The sequence below is a fragment of the Chenopodium album genome, chromosome 25 (genome assembly GCF_948465745.1).
Source record: "Chenopodium album chromosome 25, dcCheAlbu1.1, whole genome shotgun sequence".
Classification (NCBI taxonomy): Eukaryota; Viridiplantae; Streptophyta; class Magnoliopsida; order Caryophyllales; family Amaranthaceae; genus Chenopodium; species Chenopodium album.
The window spans coordinates 25,686,430-25,706,940 of NC_137858.1; the positions used below are offsets into that span (position 1 = coordinate 25,686,430).

The window sequence follows — 20,511 nt, forward strand, 5'->3', positions numbered from 1 at the left end:
AAATTATCTTTGTTGAATGCATTTGACTTTCATTTGATTCAAAAAGCATTGTACACTAGTGGAAAAATTGTTATTTGTAACACCCTATTCGTAACGGACATGATAAATTTCGTTACGAAAAGAGTAATTGTAACAGGCAAAATATATGACCGTTACGGAAAAAAGTCATTTGTAACGGACAAATAATTGCCCCATACGAATAGTCAATATTCGTAACGGATAAATTAATGCCCATTACGAATAATTAATATGTGTATCGGGCAAATATTAAGTCCGTTACGCCTAAGTCAAGCGCTAGGGTTTAATACTCTTTCGCCGCTTTTTTTCCTCAACGCTCTCCTCTCTCTCTCTCTCTCATCCTTTCTCTTATCTTCTTTCTCAATCTCTCTCTCTCCTCCTTCCTCATCTTTTTTCTCTTCTTCCTCTATTTATGTTCACGGCACGTCGAGCGGTCGGTCTTAGCAACGGTGGTAGTGGCACAAGGAGCTGATACAAACCTACCTCTCGTCATTTCCCCCTCGCGAAATGATTCTCCCCGAAGGTTCGTGCTTTGTTCTTCTTTTCACTTTAAGTAATTTCATTATTTTGTGTTTTTATTTTTCTCAAATTTACAATTTCATGTTTTTCGAACAAGGGTTTTCAGATTTTCGATTTTAATTCAATACTACTCCATAGAATTAGTTCCTTTCTCAAAACATGCAGCACCGCAATTACTGATTTTTGAAAACTTTTCATTGTCAGATTTCTTGAAATCATATAGATCTATGTTTTTCTGATTTGTGTTGAAAGGTTTCCATCACCGCCTTTTGTATTTCGTATTTGTAATTTCGTCATCTTCAAATTGTTTTGTGTTCGAATTAATTTCTGGGTAATCTTCTTCTTTTCATTTTTCTGGGTTCGTGGATTATAATTTATCGATTGTCAATTTTCTGTTGTTGATTTGAATGTTTGGGATCTACAACTCGTTTAATGTCAAATTGATTTTCTGGTTTCTATTAATTTTGCCCCAAAATTTAATTGTCTCTTATTTTTCTGGGTTTCATTATTTAATATTTTTCTTTTGATAAAATTCTTTATTATTTCACTAAATTAAATATTCAAGAAATAATTTTGCACTTGAAGGTAATAATAATGGCGGAAGCAAGCAAAAGAACGCAGTAGAAGGACAGGGCAGAAACAGAACCTCTTTAAATGATATTGGTAATCTTGTTACAATTCGAGATGTTGAAGGCAAACTAAAAGACCAATTACAAAGTTTTCCCCAAATCAATTGAAATTCGTATATTATTTTTTCAAATTGAATTCGATTATTTATAATTGAATTTGTAAACCCTAAATTTATGCTAACTTTGTTTACAGGAGTTTTGGGGCCATATTACTTGCTAATGCACAGGCTGGTGGAGATAACAAGATTAAGAAGGTCTAATAATAGCATTTTCATTAATTTTTTTTGTGTGGGTGTTGAATATTTTATCATGATATAAGTGCAAAGGTTGTGCCGTGTGATTTAGGTTTCTACTATCTTATCTTCTTCTTGCTTATTTTAATGCAATTTGCTAAATGTGAAATGGTGTAACTGTGGTTGTGATTTGTGAATCATCATTGTGTAGTGTCTGCAATGCTCATATGTGAGGGCGTAGCTATATCTGATCTTTTTTCTTAAAAAATATTAGACCAACTCTTTGCTATTAGTGGGCTTTATAAGTTGGATTTTGTGGCCATTTTGGCAGTGTATGAGATTTGATTGTTGGATTAGGTATTCAATATGTTACATTGCTGTTGTTGGATACGACTGTTGAGATCATTATAAGGATATAATAGAATTGAATACAAATACAAATTTATGATGTTGGAGGCATGATCAGCATGTAAACAACCTGTTGCTAGGCTATTAAGTGTAAAAAAATCATTGGATGGATTGTTCGGCATCTGACAGTAAGTTTTAGTTTGATATTTTGCATAACTTTATTACATGACTTGGCTTGGGAATGGAGAGCGAATTAAGCGAATGGAGGCCTATCTAAGAAAATATTACGTATGTTAATTTATGTCATAGTCCAATAGAGTGATTCTCTTCTTGTGAACTTTCAGAGGCTTGGCCCAGCTGCAGCACAATTAAATGGCGTACTCTATGTTGTTGGTGGATATGATGGTTGTGAATACTTAAGGTAAGTTGCAATGCCTTTACATTCCTTGTCTTCCATTGTTAATTGTGTGATGTATAATGTCTTTACATTCCTTTTTTATTTTTTTTTTCTTTTTGTTGAAATCTGTTGTGATATTTAGGAGTCTCATAGAGGTTTCTGTGTTAGTGTTTCAAATGGCATATATGTCATGCTTTATGAAAAAAGCAAGGCATTTTAAGACTATATATCTAGAAGATATTGGATTTCTAAGGTCAAATCATTTACCAAGCCACCAATTGTACGTTGCAAGTGCAAGATTATTATGAGTTGTGACAAGATCATCAGGATTTTTATTGGAGACACTACAATTATAACCTAAGATATTAGATCATTTATGCAAAATTTTAAGATTATACTCATGTCATGGGGAGACCACACAACTTGGAAACTTTTTATCAAAATAATTCTGACATATTTCTTTGAGCTTTTTTTTTTAAATAAATCTTTGAGAATTTTCTGTAGTAATTTATTTTTGTTGCTCCTCATTACTGGTTTATTCATGATCCTGTATTTCTACTTTGTAGTTCCTTGTCAGATGTTATTTCTGTTTGTTAAAAAATATTGAGTTTACCACTAGACTGTCACTAATAAGCAAAATGTTAGAAGTAATAACACTAATAACTTAGATCATATGTTGGTTTTCTGTTTCGTTGTTTTGAGTTGGCCACGTACATTGCTATGATGCCTGAAGACTCTTATCATTCTCTCCTTGCCTTGTTGTTCCCACTAGCAAATAAGAATTTACATGTTTTATGCTTTTATTATGTACCACTTTTGCCTACTTGGACATTTATTTGTAGTCCCTATTTATTCTTTGGCTTCTGTTCGTTTCCTTATTCTTGTTTGGTTTTCTAGCAGTCTGCTCCAGTTCATCAGCCTCAACATGAGATTAGAAATTTGAAGCAAATGTTCAAGAACAAGGAGTATTATTTATGTAGTAGCTTTTGACTCATGTTACGGAGTTGTTTGTAAAGTCAATTTGAACATTTGTAAAAGTTGTATATTTGATTTTATAATTAATTAAATTTTACATTTATTATTATTGAATTTTGATAATAATTAAAATTTGGCATCATAAATAGCAGATTCTCAGGTTAGCAGGTATCACCTGCTGCATTTTTTTTTTTTTTTTTTTAATTTTGCTTCAATTGTATTTGTAACGGGCGGTTTAACTGTCCGTTACAAATAACCCCGTTATTTGTAACGGGCAGTCAAACTGTCGGTTACAAATAACATATTATTTGTAAAATTGCCCGTTACAAATAACCTCGTTATTTGTAACGGACAGTTTGACTACCCGTTACGAATAACATAGCCTATCCGTAACGGTAGCATACGTAACGCCCGTTGCCCGTTACGGATAGCTATTTTTCCACTAGTGGTATGAATGTGTTTGATTTTCATTTGACTCAATTAGCTTTGTTGAATGCATTTGACTTTCCTTTGAGTCAAAAAACTATGCTTGAATGTGTTTGAATTTAATTTAAATAGCTTTGCAGAATGGATTAGAGTTTCATTTGACTCAATTAGCTTTAGATGAATGTGTTTGACTCTGATTAGACTCAATTAGCTTTGTTAATTGCATTTCACTTTCATTTAATTCCAAAAGCTTTGTTTGAATTTGTTTGACTTTCATTTGACTCAATTAGCTTTGTTGAATGCATTTTACTTTCATTTGATTCAAAAAGCTTTGTTTGAATGTTTTTTACTTTCATTTGACTCAATTATCTTTGTAGCATGCATTCGACTTTCAATTGATTCGAAATTGCTTTGTTTGAATGTGTTTGACTTTCATTTGACTCAATTAGCTTTGTTGAATGCATTTGACTTTCATTTGACTCAAAAAACTTTTTTTGAATGTGTTTGACTTTCATTTGACTCAATTAGCTTTGCAGAATGCATTTGACTTTCATTTGACTCAATTAGCTTTGTATAATGTGTTTGACTTTCATTTGACTCAATTAGTTTTGTTAATTGCATTTCACTTTCATTTAATTCAACAAGGTTTGTTTAAATGTGTGTGACTTTTATTTGGCTCAATTAGCTTTGTTGAATGCAATTTACTTTCATTTGATTCAAAAAGCTTCGTTTGAATGTGATTGACTTTTATTTGACTCAATTAGCTTTGTTGAATGCATTTGACTTTCATTTGATTCAAAAAGCTTTGTTTAAATGTGTTTGACTTTCATTTGACTCAATTATCATGTAAAATGCATTTGAATTTCATTTGATTCAAAAACAATTGTTTGAATGTGTTTGACTTTCATTTGACTCAATTAGCTTTGTTGAATGCATTTTACTTTCATTTGATACAAAAAGCTTTGTTTGAATGTGTTTGACTTTCGTTTGAATCAATTAGCTTTGTTGAATGCATTTGACTTTCATTTGATTTAAAAAGCTTTGTTTGAATGTGTTTGACTTTCATTGGACTCAATTAGCTTTGTAGAATCCATTTGACTTTTATTTGACTCAATTAGCTTTGTATGAATGTGTTTGAATTTCATTTAACTCAATTAGCTTTGTTAATTGCATTTCATTTTCATTGAATTCAAAAAGCTTAATTTGATTGTGTTTGACTATCATTTGATTCAAAAAGCTTTGTTTGAATGTGTTTGACTTTCATTTGAATCAATTAGCTTTGTTGAATGCATTTGACTTTCATTTGATTCAAAAAGTATTGTTTGAATTTGTTTGACTTTCATTTGACTCAATTAACTTTGTTGAATGCATTTGAGTTTAATTTGATTCAAAAAGCTTTGTTTGAATGTGTTTGCCTTTCATTTGAGTCATAAAGCTTTGTTGAATGCATTTAACTTTCGTTTAATTCAAAAAGCTTTGTTGAATGTGTTTGACTTTTATTTGACTCAATTAGCTTTGTTGAATGCATTTGATTTAAAAAAATTTGTTTGAATGTGTTTGCCTTTAATTTGACTCAATTAGCTATGTTGAATGCATTTGACTTTCATTTAATTCAAAAAGCTTTGTTTGAATGTGTTTGACTTTCATTTGAGTCAAAAAGCTATGTTGAATGCATTTGACTTTCATTTGATAAAAAAAAAGCTTTGTTGAATGAGTTTGAATTTCATTTGACTCAATAAGCTTTATTGATTACATTGGACTTTCAATTGATTCAAAAAGCTTTGTATGAATGTGTTTGACTTTTATTTGACTCAATTAGCTTCGTTGAATGCATTTGACTTTCATTTTATTTTAAAAGCTTTGTTTGAATGTGTTTGACTTTCATTAGATTCAAAAAGCTTTGTTGAATGAGTTTGACTTTCATTTGACTCAATTAGCTTTGTTGAATGCATTTGACTTTTATTTGATTAAAAAAGCATTGTTTGAATGAGTTTGACTTTCATTTGACTCAATTAACTTTGTTGAATGCATTTGATTTTCATTTGATTCAAAAAGCTTTGTTTGAATGATTGAATTTCATTTGACTCAGTTAGCTTTGATGAATTCATTTGACTCAATTTCATTTGACTCACTTATGAATTATGGTATATGTGTGAAAAGTGTCGAAGGAAGTGATTATTATGGAATTCTACAAGAAATAATAGAGTTAACTTATGTTGGAGCAAGAAAGCATTATACAACAGTGTTGTTTAAGTGTGAGTGGTTTGATGTTTGACCTTGCATTAGGATACATGATAAGTATAATCTTGTTGAGGTGAACCATTCAAAACGATATCCAAAGTATGATCCGTTCGTACTGGCATATCAAGCCGAACAAGTATATTATGCTCCTTGTCCTAGTAGTAGTAGTAGTAATGAAAGAAATCAGTGGTGGTTTGTTTTCAACATTAAGCCAAGAGGAGTTATTGATGCGCCCGTTGAGCCTAATGCATTCCAAGTTGCTTCAATTGAAAATCCTCCTTTGTTATCTGAATTTGAAGTAGGTGAGGAAGAAGCCCAAGAGCTTTCTTATAATGAATATGAGAAAGTGGAAGAGGGAGAGGATGAGGAGGAGGAGGAGGAGGAGGTGGAGGAGGAATTAGAGGAAGATGATGATGAAGAGGAAGATGAAGAAAATAGTTCATTTTAGATTAGACATTTTACTTTTTACTTTGGTTTATCTTAATTTTCAAATATTTTTCATGCCTTTAACTTCTTGTTATTGTAATTTTGATAATGAAATTTTATATTACATGAAATTTATATCATATAGTTAATATTATTTCTTTAGTATATTTAACTCTTATAGTGCCTATATTACCTTGTCTTTTCTCATTTTCTAGTGTGCAGATACACAAAAATGGTTCTAACTAGAGGTGGCTTTAATGGGAGGGGTCCAATCATTAGGCGTCAACCTAATGTTTCATCACAACTTTCTTCTCAACAAACACCATCACATGGTGAAATGAATGATAATTCTCATATGGAAGAACTATATAGGGATCAAGAGGAGATGGAAATTGATGATGCAGATGGTGTTGGCTATAACGAAAATGAAGAGGAAGTAGAGTTTTCTGATGACACGGGTAATCCAGATGCTTCTTAAGTATTGCACAAAACTGAGGGACAGTGAGTAACCTTAGTTAATACTACCTCCGTTTCTTTTTAGTTGACACGTATTCCTTTTTAGGAAGTTTCTTTTTAGTTGACACGTTTCCTTTTTAGGTAAATTTTTTACCTTGCATTTACAAGCTACCCCACTTGCCTTTTCATTCTCTATCACTCTCTCTCCTCTCCTTAATATATGTGCCTAAATCAAACGCGTCAACTAAATAGAAACGGAGGAAGTACAATTGAATTGGTATATACATATGTATATATATATACATATGTATATATATATATACATATATATGTTTTGTTTCTAATCTCAATGTTTATGAAACAGGTTTCATTCTCGTGAAGTTGTGGATGAAGTTGTTGAAACTTCATATAAGACTTATTTTATGGGGCCATGGATTAACTAGGATAAGGTTCCGAAAGAAGAAAAAGCAATTTGGTGGAAAGCCTTTAAGGTATTTTTCATTATGAAACATGATAATTTTTAAAATTCAAAATCAATTTTTCCTTTAATAAATTATATATCACTAGCAAGTGGTGCATCATTGCTCAAAAGGCTAAGTTCTCTTGGGATCCTTCAATGGCAAAAATGGTAAAGAAAGGATGGCAGCAAAAATGTTCTAGACGCCTTTCTAATGTGGTGAGTAAGATGTTCACAACAAAAGGTTATCGTGCTAAATGGTGTCACCCAAGCATTAAGAAATGACTTGCAGCTATTAGAGCAACTGATACCTTCAAAAAGAAGTCTGCCCAATATTCCTGAAATAGAAAGAGGCTTGGGAAAGAAATGCCAATCCATTGCCAAGGATCTAAATCAACCAAACAAATTAAGATTGAATGGTATGTCATTTACAGAATGATTTATAACTTGATATTTAATATTTTATTAGTTATTCACAGAAGGATTGTGATCCCCAAATTAGTAGTAGTGTAATCTATCAATTGTTGGTATGAATAATCTAATTAGTGGAAAATAATGGATCCGTTTTTTTTTCCTTATCACAAAGGGTTGCTGCTGCGGCGGTAGTGCTGTTGCCCTGCTTTGGCAGTGCTGCTGCTGCTATGCTGTGGCGGCAGTGCTGCTGCTCTGCTTCGGTGACTTTCATTTGACTTAATTAGCTTTGTTGAATGCATTTGACTTTCATTTGATTCAAAAAGCTTTGTTTGAATGTGTTTGCCTTTCATTTGATTCTAAAAGCTTTGTTGAAAGTGTTTGACTTTCATTTGACTCAATTAGCTTTGTTGAATGCATTTGACTTTCATTTAATTCAAAAAGCTTTGTTTAAATGTGTTTGACTTTCATTTGACTCAATTAGCTTTGTTGAATGCATTTGACTTTCATTTGATTGAAAAAGCTTTGTTTGAATGTGTTTGACTTTCATTTGACTCAATTCCTGCTACTGCTCTGCTTCGGCACTGTTGCGGTAGTGTTGCTGCTGCTTATTGGGGTTTGGTGAGTCCGACTCACCGCGGAAACAACCCCTTCCCGAGGAACCACTCGCAATAATTAAAATCACAAAGCATAAATAAATATTCACAAAGAAGAGATAACGAATCTTACCCTTGAAGCGAGCTTCGCCCAAAACCCGGGGCTCTTACTTGAAAGCTAGCACGTCAAGTGCCGCGCCTCCAACGGTATCCACCCACAAATGGGCGAACACAACTTTAAGGTCTACTACCTTGGGGTTAGCAAGGTCCGACCCAAACCCGAGTGTTATGTGAGTTTAAGAGTTTTTCCAAAATTATGGAATGCTCTTTTTAACTCCAACTCAAGCACTTTACTCCAAATCCCAAGGTTGGTATTTATAGAGGGAAGTATGAGTGGGAATTTCTATCCCATCAATGTGGGATCATGAAATTCCACAAAATAATTTAAAGCTAAATTAAATTAAAATTGCAAACTAATAATAAATCTACAAGTGGCACCACCATGTGAGATGGGTTGGTGAGGACCACATGGAGAGTAGGGGACCTGTAGACACCCATTTGTGTCTCCTCAAAACCAAACCCAGTGATGAATACCTGTCACGTCGAAACATAATCGAATTAGGTGAAAGCGATTCGAAAGCCAAGTGTTGCGGGTTAGTTTTTATTAAAATCCTTCCCTCTGTTTTTGAAAATGACCTTATTTTATTTGAAAACGTCCATTTAAGTTTATTTTGGTCCATGATAAGGGTCCAATAATAGTGTAGATGGATGGGGCTCGAAAAGACCTTTCCAACGATATATTATAAGCTCAATTCCGATGAATAATGAGGAAGTTATGGCCAAAATACTAAACTGGGCTCAATTATTTTAATACGGCCCAATGATCTAGAGGAGGGCCCAATATTAATTATTATTCCTAAAATTATTAGGATTAATTATAGTTTTCTAGAAGTTTCTAGAAAGTTCCTTTTAATTCTAATATTGTTAGATTTAATAATTAATTATCTTTAAAAGATTTTTATTTGGAATAAAATATTGTTTTGTTATCTTAAAAATACGTATTTTATCTTCTGTACGGATTCCGTAGATCAAGTTGATTAAAGATCGGTTTCCGCGTGAAGAAAAACACGCTAATACAGGCTGTCGCCAAACGACAAGTCTGTCGCCACGCGACAGACCCTGTCGCCTCGCGACAGACATTGTCGCGTCGCGACAGAGTTAATTCCTGGCGACAGCGTGGAGTTTTATTCCTTATCAAATTCTATGTTTTTCCGGATTATTTTCATTATAAATAGCGTCCGAATCTCTGTTTTCAGGATCATCTACAAACATCATTCACAATTATCATTATTCACAATCATCAACTCTTTCTCAATTCTCTCTATTCCCTCTCAATATTACTTAATTCTTATTTTCTTTCTCTCTCTTTCTAAACTACCTTTTTTACAAATTACAATATTCCGCATTCACAAGACTTAGAGTCTCTTAGCCAAGTTCGAAGTTGCCTTCGCCCTAGACGTGCAAGAAAGAGGTACGAGGCTTCAAAGTATGTAATCTTATTACTCTCTTTTAATGTAGAAAGCATGTTTAGATTTGTTTATTATTGCCTTATGATTCCTAGTATCATGTTAGGATGTTATTATTAATTCCTAGTATCATGTTAGGATGTTATTTTATGCTTTCTAATATCATGTTAGTACCATGTTAGGTTTAAAGCTTTGATCTTTATTGTTTAGTGACATGCTAGGATTTGTTATTAATCTTGTTAGTATCATGCCTAGGATCTTGCTATTATTATCAAGCTTTATTATGTCTTATCATGTTATTATCATTATTTATTATTATGATGCTTATGTTGCTTGATATTATTTATGTTTTATTGTTATTGCTTGATCACACCTTTTATGCAGGTTTAAAGGGAATTTGTACTTGAAATCACGCTTAATAAGATAATTATTAATTTGGTTTAGGCTAATGTGATTTTAACTCAAGTGATCGCCAATAATAGTTTATTTGTGCATTAATATTCAACCAACATAGATTAAACAGGGTAGGATTAATATAATGTTTGTATGTTATTCGAAAAGCGCACATGAATACGAGCAGAACAAAGTAGAGGCCTATTTTATAGGGCGGGTCCTTTCTTTTGTAGATTGGATTCGTACCTTCATCCCCGGACCCTGTTTGGTTCAAGACCTTATGGAGTAGTTGATGGTCCTTTTGGATTGTTTTTTGGGTTTACAAGTTCCTAAAACTTGTTGGCGACTCTTTTTGCTCTTTGTCTTTCCCTTTGGAACGCCACCGTACTTTAGTGTATGATCACAGTGGGGTTCAAGTTTGGGGTTATCATAATGCTTGAAATATTCCCTACAGTTTTTGGCGACTCCACTGGGGACGATTTCTATTTATATTCCTGAAATTTATTTAATTTTGGCAATTATTTAGAATGAGCGGATGAGACTTGAAAAATTCTAAGTATTTCATGTGCGTGATTTGATTAACATTATTGTCATATGCATTAAAAGGTCCTCATGGGAGTACCCCATGAGTCAATCCATAGGAATTTTACACGTAGGAAATTTGGGAAATATCTTTCATGACTAGAATCGAAAAGATGATGCGAAATCTGGAAAATTCGAAGAACACAGAAACTTGCCAAGGTATGTAGGAACTAGCGTCTAGAAAACAGGGCTTGTCGCCCGTAAAAAGTTTCTGTCGCCTGGCGACAGTTCTGTCACCTGGCGACAGAAGCTTTTTTGCGGCGACAGTCCCTGTAGTCTGGCGCCAAGTTCTTCCAATACCGAGCCAGGGGTCTGCCTTCTTGCTTTGACCATTTCTAGTGTTGTTGGCTCGATTTTGCTTATTGATTGAGTTATTTTCTCACTTTTCTGAACCCATATGTGTTCTACATATGGAAATAACCCTCTGGGGGTTCCTGCTTCACCTGCCCAATGGAATATCCCACTATCATGTGCAAAGTTCAGATTTGGGTACGTGTAATGTTTGTGAATCCACCAAACCATGGAGTCGAGTCCGATTTCATCTCGCACTCGCGGAATCCTGTCCATTCGCTCCAACCCTCCCGGTAGGCTTGTGTGCAATGCATATGGATTCTTAACCATGGACTTTTTTTGACTTAACCCATATCCTCGAACTTTAGAGAACTAGAGCCATGGTTAGGTTGCAAACTCATCTTGTGACTATGTGAACTACTTGTGCACCCTTGCTTGTATATATTACATATGTGCTAACCGTTTGTTTGACTTGTGATTAAGACTAAATAAATTGACTAATGACTAAAAGGACTTTGTCTAATTAATTAATTAATTAAAGGCTAATAAATTAATCAATTCGACTTAGTACGACTTTAGGCATGTCCATTTAGAGTAAAATTACTGGAAACAGTCCAGATTAATGTTCCAGCAATGGCGCAGGAATTTGGGCTGTGGCGCTGCAGTCTAGCGTCTGTCGCCTGGCGACAATTTTGTCGTCTGGCGACAGGCTCTAAACTGTGGCGACAGTCCTGTTGTTTTAGCGACAGTCCAGTTCTTTTGCTCGAGTCATCACGATGAGTCTAATTAACAGTCTACTAATCGGATTAATCAGTTTGTTAATGGTTCAAACCATGTTTAAGTCTTTAATTGAGTTTAGGCACTTAAAGTCCCATGGTCATACACTAGTAGTCAAAGCATGTCACTCACATACACATAAAGCACACACATAACATGTTTGTCACATTATGACCATGTCTAGAGAGTCTTGAATGCGTGTTTTCCGTCATTTTTTTTAGGGGGGTAAGTCGGATATTAATCCTCCAATTTTTAAATTCCCTTAAAATATATACCCCATTTTTTCACTTTTTCTTTTAAGTCTTTTAAACATAAAGTCAAGTGAATTAGAGTCAAAATATTAAAACAAATATGGTTTAAATTACAGCGCGTGGTCAAGAAAGGAAGGGCGTTTAATCAAAGACAACACTTTTGTTCAAGTTTTACTTTTCGACAAACCAGTCGGTAGGAAAAGGAAAGCTAAGAAGGCAATGGCTAGTCAAGAAGAACTTAATGAAGTCAAGGGACAGGTAGCCAACTTGGCTGAGATGTTGCAAAACCTATCGCTGCAAATAAGTAATCCTGAAAAACAAAAACAAATGGACCTAATCCAGGAAAGCTTGGGCAAATTGTCCAGCGACTTTAGATTTCAAGAGATTAGCTCCCAAGGGGTCTCGATGGATAAGGACCTTCTTCCACAAAAGTTCAATCCCAATGACATCCCTAAGTTCAAGGCTATGGATAATCCCTATTTTCATTTAAGAGCTTTTGAAACTGTAATGAGTATTAAGGGGATAGATAGAAAGGCATTTCATTCTGTATTTTCATTATCCTTAGAAGCTGTATGTCAACAGTGGTACTTTTCACTTGATAAAGAAAAGACCTCTAGTTGGGAATCTATTGTGAGCGCTTTCATTGAAAGATATAAATGCAATATACAAGTTGAAACCGATCATAGAGAATTAGAAATGCTGAAACAAAAAGAAAACGAGGGTTTCACCTCCTTCTTCAATAAATGGAGGGAAACCACTGCAAAAATGGTTGAAGTGCCTAGTGAAAAGGAATCCGTCAGGATGTTCATTAAAAACCTCCAAGAAAAATATTATAAGCATCTCAAATATCAAAGCAACTTAAATACTTTCAAAGCGGTATATGACATTGGAATTAACATTGAAGATGACCTTGCTAAACAGAAAATTGCTAATAACAACTCAAGTAGTGGCTGGAAAAATAAGAAGAACGACAATCCTTCTTCATCCAAATCTACCCACTCAAATAATGTTAGCACTTTTCCTCTTAATGAAGTATTGGCAATGAATAATAATCAAGGACAAAAGAAACCATTTAGGAAGAATTATACTCCTATTGGTATGAGTTATGACACCGCATTTGATCGCTTACATGCAAAAGGTCTTATAACTCCTATTGGACCATTTGGGGACCCACTTGTCGAAAGGAGAACGGCTAGCTGGAACCCAAATGAACATTGCAAATATCACCAAGGTAGGGGTCATCCTACAGAGAATTGTTGGAGATTAAAGGAAGCCATTCAAGATTTGATTGATAGTAACAAGCTCCCATTACCTCCTGCAAGTAAGAAGCCAAGTATCAATACTGCACCACTATCGGATTCTTTGGCTATTTCCGACGAAGAAAACCAAGAGGATCCATCTAGTCTCATAGAACCTATCGAGACCATTGAAGAAGAAATCTTCGAAGATGCTCTCGAATTCTCCGGTCAGGAACCCGCAACTAAGCAAGAAGTATTAGCATTGACATTAATACTTTCGGAATTGAAAGAATTAATCTCACAAACCTTCGAGGCCATAAAAGAGAAAAATGAGTTGCTTAAAAATAAACCTCCACTTAAGCAAAAGAAACCATTTTCTCTCCAAGTGATTGACACTCCCAAAAAGAACAATAGGAAATATACTCCAATTGGGACATCATACACAAATATATTCAAGATGCTCTTCGAGAATGGAAAAATCCAACCTCTCGAGCCAAGACCATTTGAATCGCTGAAAAGGACAGACAAATATTATTGTGCATATCATCAATCAGGAGGACATACAATAGAGCAATGCTTCAAGTTTAAGGACTTGGTTCAACGTTTGATTGATGAGAAGAAATTAGTTCGACTTCCACAAGATGCCATGATTAATGGAGTATGGGACAGTGATGATGAGGATGTTTACCTTAAAGACATTGAAGAAACTACTCTATCAACAATATACCCAGTAAGTGACATTTGGGATGAGGAGGATTCACCCATAGACGTCCTCACTAGGTCCGGGAGAATACAACCTCCCATTTCAACACAACCCATACCTTCTATTCAGCAAATTCCCGTGCCTATTATAGAAGACAACGATGTTGTTAAACAGTTAAAAAAGACTAAAGTAGAAATGAATGTATGGAAACTTTTAGCCACATCTCGAGAACATAGAGTTGCAGTCATGGATGCACTGGCTAAGGTAGGCATAGATTCGGACACCACTCCTGAGGGACTTGCAAACTTCCTCACGAGTGACCTCCCAAGTCCAATTAATTTAGTCACTTTTTCGGACAAAGATCTACCACCGGAAGGTGACAAACACAATAAAGCTCTAAACCTCACAGTCATATGCAAAAGAATGAATGTCCCTATGACTCTTGTGGATAACGGTTCAGCAATTAATGTGTGCCCACTTAGAACCGCAAGAATGTTAGGAATAAGAGATGAGGATTTATCCCCGTCAACCCAAGGAATAAGAGCCTATGATAATTCACGTCGTCAAGCATTAGGGACGATCACTATGAATGTAACGGCAGGCGCAATTGAACATGCTACTACATTTCAAGTAGTAGATATCAAAGCATCTTTTAACTTGCTATTAGGACGCCCTTGGCTTCATGATTTAAAGGCCGTCCCTTCGTCTCTCCATCAACAAGTAAAGGCTATAGTTGGAGGCATTCCAATTACCATTGATGCTTCATCTATGAGGATTAAAACAGTAGAAAATCCACTAATTAATGTGGAACACGACGAAAACGATGAAGATTTGTGGGGCTTTAGCGAAGAGGTCTCCTTAATAGAGGAAGATGAAAGGACCCCTCTTCATTATGACCTCCACTCAAACATGATAACAAATGCTATCCTAAGAAAACAAGGACACTTTCCTGGAATGACTCTAGGAAAGAAGAAAGGAGTAGCTAAACACATGGGCTTACCTGGCCTCCCTAAATTGGATACTTTCGGACTTGGTTTTGAACCAACCCGCGAAGACCTTAAACGAGCCCAGGAAAAATCAAAAGCACGAAGAAATGCCCGCATACAAAAAAAAGGAAATACCCATGGATCAATATTCTCTCACTTTAAACGGGCAATTTATAAGAGAAAGAGAGGATTAACCCTGTCATGAATTTCCTAAACCTTTTGTTGTGAATGGTATAAGACAGCCTGGATTCGAAATCTTTTTGGATCCCAGCTCCAACATATAAGGAAAAGGCACCCCCTTGTTTCGACTTTAATGTCATGGGACTCCTCTTTGGAAGGGAAAAGAATGAATCAAGATATGCGGAAGATGATTTTTCACTTATCCAAGCAGTTCTCCAAAGCGAAAATTTCGATCCCTCCGAACTTATCACTCCAATAGAAGATCAAGAGCGCGGATGGCGCAAGACAGTGAAGATAGTTACTATAAATAGAAAGAAGATTTCAATAACTACAGGGCAAGGACCAATATTCGAAGAGTCGTTTGAGTCAGAGTCTGAGTTAGAGTCTTCCCTCATCGAGTCTTCTAAGTCTTTAGTTGTAGCACCCTCACCTTCTTTTTCTACTCCTAGGATAGTTAGCAATCAAGTCCCGACAGACATCTCTTTATTTGATGTAATGACTTCTGAGTTTAATAATATGTCTTCTTCCCCTTATTCCTCTTGTTTTTCTTTATCTAAAAATGACGAGCATTGCTTAACTAATGATGAAAATGACAAAGAAATAATTAAAGCAATGGAAACACTTGAAAATAAGACACCAATAATTGAGGATACAGAAACGGTTGATATCTCAAAAGATTCAACCATTAAAAGAGAAGTTAAAATCGGACTGACGCTAAACAAAGAAGAAAGAACCGATTTAATAATCTACTTAAAGAATTTATCGATGTATTTGCTTGGTCATACGAAGATATGCCAGGAATTAATAGAGAAATAGCTCAACACACTATACCATTAATTCCAGGAATGAAACCGGTAAAACAAAAGTTACGTCGAATGAAACCCGACGTGGCCCTCAAAATAAAAGAAGAAGTACAAAAACAAATAACTGCAGGTTTTATCCGGGTATCCAAATACCCCGAATGGGTCGCCAATGTTGTCCCGGTTCCGAAAAAAGATGGTAGAGTTCGAATGTGTGTCGACTATCGAGATTTAAATAAGGCAAGTGCAAAGGACGACTTCCCTTTGCCACACATCGATATTTTGGTAGATAACACAGCAAGCCATGCACTTCTCTCATTTATGGATGGATACGCAGGATACAATCAAATCCTCATGGCCGAAGAAGATATGGAGAAAACAACATTTATAACACCTTGGGGTACTTATTGCTATACGGTAATGCCATTCGGGTTAAAAAACGCGGGTGCTACTTACCAACGAGCAGCAACTGCCCTACTCCATGATATGATGCATAAAGAAGTAGAGGTCTATGTGGATGACATGATTGTAAAATCAAAAGACCGCCAAGGACACCCAATAGCCTTAAAGAAATTCTTTGAAAGATTAAGAAAATACAACATGAGGTTAAACCCCTCTAAATGTGCTTTTGGAGTTACCTTAGGGAAACTCTTGGGTTATGTCATAAGCTCTAGAGGAATAGAGATAGATCCCACCAAAATTAAAGCAATCATTTCCATGCCACCGCCCAAAACCGAAAAGCAAATTCGAGGATTTATTGGCCGGTTGCAATACATAAGTAGGTTCATATCCAAGTTAACCACGATATGCGAACCAATATTCAAAAAGCTCAAGAAAAATGTACCAATCATATGGGACGATGAGTGTCAAAAAGCCTTTGAGAAGATCAAAGCCTATCTTTCGAATCCTCCCGTATTAGCCCCAACACTCCCTGGAATACCCTTAAGACTATACTTAACCGTCACAAAGGAAACAATGGGAGCTATGCTCGCACAAGAGGTAGAAAGCAAAGAAAATGCTATTTACTACTTAAGTAAAAAAATGCTCGAGTATGAAACACGTTACACACCATTGGAAAAGCTGTGCCTCGCGTTGGTGTGGGCCACAACTAAATTGAGACATTACATGCTCGTGCATACTGTTTACGTAGTCTCACGAATGGATCCCCTAAAATACCTATTCGAAAGATCTACACTTAATGGACGAATCTCAAGATGGATAGTAAATTTGGCCCAATTCGACATAAGGTTTATGCCTCAAAAAGCAATTAAAGGATCAGTGGTCTCGGATTTTCTAGCAGATTTCCCAATAGAAGATTCAACACCCTTAGAAGAGAATGAATTCCCAGACGAAAATTTAATGATGACAGAGGATGATACATGGACTCTATATTTTGATGGAGCCTCAAACCAAAAGGGGTGCGGTGTAGGAGTCTTATTAGTATCACCCAAGGAAGAACATGTCCCTATATCCATCAAATTAGATTTCGACGTCACCAACAACGCAGCTGAATATGAAGCGTGCGTGGTAGGCCTCGAAACCGCTTAGCCCTAGGCGTAAAGAAACTCCGGATATTTGGAGATTCATCCCTAATTATTAATCAAATCTCCAAAAGATGGAAGGTTAGGAGTGAAAGTTTAGCTCCTTACCAAACATATTTGGAAACTCTCACCGATCAATTGGAAAAAGTGGAATACACTTACCTACCTAGAGAGGAAAACCAATTCGCCGACGCCTTGGCAAGGCTAGCCTCAATGGTTAGAATACCTAAGGAAATTGAGCAAATGCCTTTAACCATAGAAAAAAGGCATAAACCAGCATACATTCAGGCCATAGAAGACGACGAAGTAATTCAAGAAGAAGAACCAGAGGAGGAACCATGGTTTGTAGATATATTGAATTATGTCACCAAAGGAGAATATCCTCCTCATGCTGACAAAAGAGCGAAAAGAGCATTAAGACTCTTAGCTTCCCAGTTTGTACTCATAGGAAATGAACTACACAAAAGGGTACCTAAGGGACGAGCTCTATTATGTGTAGGCAAAAAAGATGCTCAAAGGGCTATAAGAGTAATCCATGAAGGTATATGCGGAACACATGTTAACGGCAAAATGTTAGTCCAAAAGATAATGCGAGAAGGATATTACTGGACTACCATGAATAAAGATTGTCATCAATATGTAAAAAGATGCCCAAAATGTCAAATTTACGCAAATTTGCAACATATCCCACCATCTCTTCTCTACACCTACACTTCACCATGGCCTTTCTCTACACGGGGAATAGACATAATTGGAAAGATTACACCTCCCGGAACAGGAGGCCATGAATACATCTTGGTTGTAATAGATTACTTCACAAAGTGGGTGGAAGCACAATCATATGCTAAACTCACCACCAAGCATGTAGCACTCTTTATCAAAAGAAACATAATTTGTCGATACGGAGTCCCACATGAAATGATAAGTGACAATGGAACTCACTTTCAAGCAGAATGTGAAGAATTGCTACAAAAGTATGGTATTCAACATCACCATTCTTCCCCGTATAGACCTCAAGCAAATGGAGCAGTTGAGGCCGCTAATAAGAATTTGAAAACGATCATCGAGAAAATGACTGAAAATTATAAAGATTGGCCTGACAAACTTCACTTCGCACTGTGGGGTTATCGCACGTCAATCCGAACATCAACAGGAAATACGCCATTTAATTTAGTATGTGGAATGGATGTCGTACAACCTGTAGAGTTAGAAATACATTCTTTACGCGTTGCATTAGAAAGTAAACTCGATGAAGTTGAGTGGACTAGAGCACGATATGAAGAGCTAATCCTACTCGATGAAAAACGACTAGAAGCTCTACATCATACCCAATGTTATCAAACCCGCATGGCTAGACATTTCAACAAAAAGGTCAAGACTAGAAATATCAAGGTTGGGGACTTGGTATTAAAAGCATTAAGGAAAAATGTTTTAGATCCAAGAGGCAAATTCAGGCCTAATTGGTCCGGACCATATATTGTCAAAACAATCCTGTCAGGAGGCGCGGCTAAATTAACCGATATGGATGGCAATGAATTTTCAAACATGACAAACCTTGACCAACTTAAGAAATACTACCCATAAGTACTTGAGTGAAACACTCAAGAGAGCTACGTTCGGCCTGATTCCTTAAATAAAGGATACGTAGGCAACCCATACAGGGTGCGGCCACTTTAATTCCTTCAAATTCTGTATCCCCGAAGTAAAAAATGCACGTCCGCAAAATTTCAAGACTGGCGCCAGAAAATGGATTCTGTCGCCAGACGACAATTTTGTCGCCAGGCGACAGAGCCCAATCGTCAGCGGCAGTGCATCAGATAACAGCGCCAGTCTTCTGCGAGTGTCTAGACAAGTTTCACATATTCTGGAAATTTATTCGACTTTCGTACTCGAATTAATTCTCCGAAAAATAAATGTTGTAATTGTTTTCATTGCTCTAATTGAAAGTTAATTAAAATAAAAGCTGAAATTTTCTTGATTAATAAAGAAAGTACATTATTGATAAAATAAAAGCTGAAAATTTAACTAAAACAAATTAACTTTGTCTAATAATCAAAAGAAAAGCAATGTTCTAATCTTTTTTCTCCTTTTTCATTCTTTTCCAATTTGTGTCTTCATTCTCTTCCTCTTGATCCATAACCTTCGCTAGGAGACAACCGTTAGAAGATCTACACTCTATATTAGTATAGATAGTTTCTCCTTCCGCTAGGACTCCATGTTTCTTCTCTACCCAAGCTTCCTTCTTAGTAGAGTCGTTTTTTTTCTTTTTCCTTGATTCTTCTTGGCACTCTTCTTTCTAGGCATAATAGGAGTCTTGAATTCAATTCTTTCCCCTAGGCGTTCTTTAGCAGGGACCTTCTTGTCAATCGTAACTTAAGATTTTTGGAATCTTCCATCAAGCCATTGCTTCACTTTATTCGACAAGCAAGGTGGTTCCTTATGAGTAATCACCTCCCATAAGGGCCTACCACTCCAGTATCCATCAAAGCGCTCAATCTCTTGTGACACAGGAAATTCATAAGGACGGCGAAGATCTCCTGTAGGGATGGTTTGTGCGAGACCATATTGTCTCATAACTCTACAAGGAAAATAAAAGGTTAGTCTCGACAAGCTCGGGAGACGACAATATGCTTGGTTACTACAACCAATCATCGCCTCAATCCTCCACCAAGGAACAATCCAGTTTATGGTAAAGTCACCGGCAGCGAACACCTTGCTCCACTCACGGCGACCGATTTTCAAAAATCGTTTCTTTCGGCGGACTATGCAATTTGGAACATATGTGTGAATATCATCAGGAGGATTAATAAGCTTCAGTCTCTCCATGAGCCATATCTGGAAATATGTATTACAGTGTAAAAATAATATTCTTTAGTTCTTGATAAATTAATAATAACATTATTTTATACCAATAATAAAATTGGAGAACCTCGAAAAGGTGCTCTCGGATTCTTTCTTAGTGCATCTAACCACAGCATAGTCTCTCCAACAATTAATGGCATTGGATTTCTCCCAGATTCAACTTGTTCTATAACAGATATAATTATCGACTGCCCTTCATTATCTTTACCACTCACTAAGAGCAATTGGTTAAATAAGCAATAAAGGAAA

At 35.8% G+C, this 20,511-nt stretch overlaps 1 long non-coding RNA gene across 2 annotated transcripts; it reads left to right on the forward strand.

Moving 5' to 3' along the window:
• The first annotated feature begins 316 nt into the window (after window positions 1-316).
• On the forward strand, window positions 317-3,233 carry LOC145615062 (uncharacterized). Of its 2 annotated transcripts, none has more exons than XR_014107218.1 (5): window positions 317-541; window positions 1,123-1,200; window positions 1,360-1,420; window positions 2,092-2,168; window positions 3,042-3,233. It is a non-coding gene; the product is annotated as an uncharacterized LOC145615062 (long non-coding RNA). The 2 variants fall into 2 exon arrangements; XR_014107217.1 differs by having other exon boundaries at window positions 318-541; window positions 3,045-3,233.
• Window positions 3,234-20,511: the final 17,278 nt, after the last annotated feature.